Source organism: Trematomus bernacchii, unplaced genomic scaffold (genome assembly GCF_902827165.1).
Source record: "Trematomus bernacchii unplaced genomic scaffold, fTreBer1.1, whole genome shotgun sequence".
Lineage (NCBI taxonomy): Eukaryota > Metazoa > Chordata > Actinopteri > Perciformes > Nototheniidae > Trematomus > Trematomus bernacchii.
Window position 1 is genome coordinate 10,777,526 of NW_022988050.1, and position 4,689 is coordinate 10,782,214.

Sequence of the window (4,689 nt, forward strand, 5' to 3'; positions counted from 1 at the left end):
ATTATATCTATATGGCGCTGATTTTAGCTATCTCTTAGTGGAGGAAAACAATTGTGACATCACTTACGCGACTCTGGGATTTGTAGTCTTTCTAGTTACGTATTTTTCATAGTCTTTTACGACAAACTGTGACTTTTTTGACATGGAAATTATTTTTTAAGATTGACAAACATCATATGTGTAATTCATGGCACAATTCAAACGGGATCGAAAGATAAGTTTTCTCTCTCCATTGACTTCAATACATTATTTTTCCGAAATAAGGTCCCATGGGGCGGAAGTAGATGGGCGTGACATCGCCACTCTATTGGTCATGTGCGCGTTCGTGTGTGTTGGAGGAGGGGCTCTGTAAGGAAGTGGCAGATTTTTTCCGGTTGTGTATTTTGAAATTCTAGCGCACTCGAGCTGGTTTCTCCAAAATTACCTACCCCACCTTTAAGGCAAATAACAAAGCATGACATCCCATACTATATCATATATTTAATGTATTATCAGCAACATGTACTATTGACGGTTACTTCATTTAAGTATTTGAATTCATTTAAATCTAGGATGAAATTATAAAGTGTAGGTTGTAAATGAGACCATGTTTGGTTGCAAATAGGATTCAATTGACATATATATAAATATGTTCACATACCATAGACTAGAACCATTTAACGGTATAGCAATTTCAAATAAATGGTAGGTAATAGAATGGAAGAAGCAGTCATCTCTGAGATGAAGTTGGACTAATATTTTTCTTTTGACAATGTTGGAAAGCCCCGCATGAAGCAGGGCATCAAAAAATTAGTTATAACTCTTATTGGTCCTCTCCACGGAAATCTTTAGTAAAAGGCGAAAGATTTATGCGATCTGAAGAGAACCAAGAGTGATCTGCCCGTTGCACAGTTTGACAGCCACCCGATTCACGAGAAAACTACTTTAAGTGCTGGTGTCGTATTGTGAAGTCAGCTTTTGCAGAGATATAATCCACATAATGAATGAATAAAGAAAATCTGAGAAATACAATTACCTTGGGTTTTTAATTTAAAAGAAACCCACGTGTATTTAGCATTAGTTAGACTCCTATGCCATGTCGCAATGCATGATGGGATTTCGGGTTAAGTTTTGGAAACAGCCGCCGATTCACACTACACGCATACACACACGTGTGTTGGATATATATTATAGACCTTATGTATGTAGACTTTTCAACAACTTTCAATGTTAAAGAACCCACGTTTATTTTTGCATTAGTTAGACATTATGTTATATCGCAATGCATGATGGAATTTCAGGCTACATTTTCGAAACAGCACCGGCACACACACACACACACACACACACACGCACACACAAACACACTCTACTTATATTTACTCTGAGCTTTTGCATTACTATCTACTTCGTCTTATAAAGTTATTTCGAATATGTAAATTCATTGTAGGTCGAAATACTAAGAAATATCCGTTAGATAAGTGGGTTTGGAATCCAGATTGTACACGGACAATTCTTTTACCGTGTGCCCTGAGCATTATAGCTCCTTTTTTTTTTTTTTTTTAAACATTCAGAGGGGGTGCACCGTTCCTGGAGGTACTGCAATACCAGGTCGATGCGTGGAGTGGACGGAGCAAGCCCCTATTCCATCTCCCTATTCCAAAAATCAATTTAATATATGGTCCCCGGGTAGGGGACGTATCAGATATTAAACTGATAAGAACAGATACTACACTTGATCTTAGCCAAAAGGCCGAGAAGCGATACTGGAATATGTTCCGCGGTAATAGAGTGATTCTCCGCACAGTTACGCTAACTGACGGTCACTGATGTGTTTAAGGGACACTGGGAAAACCAATTCTAATTAACAACAGAGTTAATGGATACATTTACGTAGTTGTCATACAATAGACACATAGCAGAGTTGATGATGATTTACTGCGATTGGGTCTGCTGGAAAATATATCGTGTTTTCACTGTATGTGCTTTATGTGGTCTGTTGGATGGTAACGTGACGCAAGGCATGATGGGAGTTTTGCACGTCTTTTATTATTATTTACAATTTCATTTAGAAATGTAAATGTAATCGTTGACATACGTACAGCTTGCAATGCCCCTGACTTGTGTTATATTTTCATATAGTTTGTTTTAAATTGTTCACGCAGAAAGAGATTTTATAAAACAAGATGTTGTAGACTGGCTCCAGAGGCTGCAGGTAACATGCAGAACAACGCCGCCATGTGGAAACAAACATAGACCTCACAGAACTGTGGAATTCTCCCTTTCTGCATTATCCCAAAACGTCACTTTAAAAGTGATTAACACTGAGCACAACAAAGAGGCCACAAAGATGTGTAATAATTGAGAGGAGTTGGCCTGAATGGTTGGGTAAAGGTAAACGTTATTGTTTCATTGTTATATTGAACCTATGTTGTGTATTTTTAACAGAATTAGAGCAACACAAATTAGTACTCCTCGCAGCTCAAGCAGCACCCGTCCAAAATTAGTAAAAGTAAATTAAACAGCCAACCACAGGACGATTAAGGCTAACTGTATTAATCATATTTTTGTAACTACATCACATTTTTGAAAAAAAGAAAAGTTGTAAACCTATTGAATATTTACCTGAAGTGAGTGAGGAGAGAAGAGGGTGAAGTGCAGGTCCTCCGAGTTACCATACTGAGCTAGAAGTAGGCCTACTTTCTTAAAATGACCGCATTGAGCATTACAGAAGCTTGGAAACGGTAGAAACCAAGTCCGAAAAGTTTTGAAAGTCCAGCAGTTATTGGCTAACACTGAAACGGTGTCCATGCAAAGGCCTGAAAACACAGAAGCCCTGGTTTCTTTCACCTGGGTTAGCTGCACTCCACATGCTCGGTAAGTTAAAGCTAGCTTCTCACTTTTGCTAGTTTAGTTGTACGTTAGCAACAATGTTATTTCCACGTAAAAGACATTCTGGCATTTTACTGCGCTTTTTATGGATTTTCCATTCTAATGTGTAGGCTACTACTTATCAATCACTTACTCCTTATGTTGCTAGCAGTGGTGTAAAGTAACTTAGTAGATACTCGTAGGCCTACTGTACTTTAGTACATTTTTTAAGACGAAATTGTGCTTTACTTGAATATTTCAATGTTTTTCTACTTTGTTCTACAATTCAGAAGTAAATCGTGTACTTTTACTCCACTACACCGTTTAATACCTTTGAAATATAAACAACACTTAACACTTAAAGGGGACCTATCATGCAAAATGCACTTTTGTACGTCTTTTATACATGAATATGTGTCCCCGGTGTTCCAGTGAACTCACCAAGTGTCAGAAAACACAACCCTCTTTATTTTACTCCATTCCCAAATCTCTAAAAAAGGGGCTGCAACGGATCTGCTAAAAACTGATCCAGATTTGAACACTGTCCTGACGTCAGGACGGTGGCGCTACGGCTATTGGGCCAACTCCACCAATCAGGAGGAGACCGCCAAGGCCATTGCTGTTCGAAAGCGCTGGAGACGCTGTAGTACATATGCCAGGCCTGTAGATGGTGCTGTTCTCACTGAATCTGCCCCATGCACAAACAGAGCTATAAATTGTCAAATTGAGCAAAATGAGGCATGGCTAAAATGCATGATCTGTTTGGTATTTTGAAAAAGAAAAAGTATAAATATGCCTTATATAGGTATGGTCCTACACTATATTATTCAAATATAGCATGATAGGTCTACTTTAAATAAGACTTTAGTTACACCTGAAGACAATTCAAAAGCTACCCTGCAGTATACAAAGTACTCCAAAGTAACTGCACCTTTACCAGCTTTGATAAACAAATAAATGCATCAATAATTAGAATCAAACATATCATATATTATTATGAAATGTGCCAAACTGCATAATGAGTATTTCTACTTTTGGTACTTTAAAGGTAGGGTAGGTAAGTTTGAGAAACCGGCTCAAGATACACTTTTTGTTATATTCCATGGAATGCTCTTAACATCCCGATAGCAATGAATATCTTAAGTGCTTTGACGAAAAATCCATACAAAAATGTCATCTGTGGAAGCCGTAGTACTGTAAAAAGTACGACCAATCATTTTAGCCGGCCCGGCTAAAATAACTGGATGGCCTACCTGCCTGTCAGCCTTCCATCTGTGCACAAATGTATCTCGTGCCCTCATTGGTCATGTGCGCGTTCATGTGTGTTGGAGGAGGGGCTCTATAAGGAAGTGGCAGATTTTCTCCGGTTGTCTTTCAAATTCTAGCGATCTCGAGCCGGTTTCTCAAACTTACCTTTAAGTATATTTGGATGCTAATACCTTTATACTTTTACTTGAGTAACATTTGATATACATTACTTTGACTTGGAACAGAGTATACACTCTGGTACTTTTACTTTTACTTAAGTACAATAACAGAGTACTTCTCCCACCTCCAGTTGCTAGAAACAATTCATTGATTTGTTGCACAAGTTTGACTGTTACTGCTAAGAGTATTTCTTAAATGATTGTGTTTATTCAAATGGTTAAACAGGTAAAGTTGTTTTATTTCTACAGAAAAATAAAAAGGTTTTTGAGAAGTTATGCTCTGCAGGTTAAATGTAGAAAGTGTGTTTGACTTCTTGCTCAAACATTGGCAAAGCTTTTAACGTGTTTAATCTGATAGTTGTATGTCAATAAATGCGTATAGTATATCCTTTTAACTGATATTAGGCTGTGT

The 4,689-nt window shown here is 37.7% G+C and overlaps 2 non-coding genes across 2 annotated transcripts; both read right to left on the reverse strand.

Annotated features, from left to right (window-relative positions):
* Positions 1–760: 760 nt before the first annotated feature.
* Positions 761–875, reverse strand: LOC117474157. Its single transcript, XR_004555097.1, has one exon. It is a non-coding gene; the product is annotated as a U5 spliceosomal RNA (small nuclear RNA).
* A 678-nt stretch (positions 876–1,553) lies between these two features.
* On the reverse strand, positions 1,554–1,744 carry LOC117474145. The gene has a single exon (XR_004555086.1). It is a non-coding gene; the product is annotated as a U2 spliceosomal RNA (small nuclear RNA).
* Between the last annotated feature and the right edge of the window lie 2,945 nt (positions 1,745–4,689).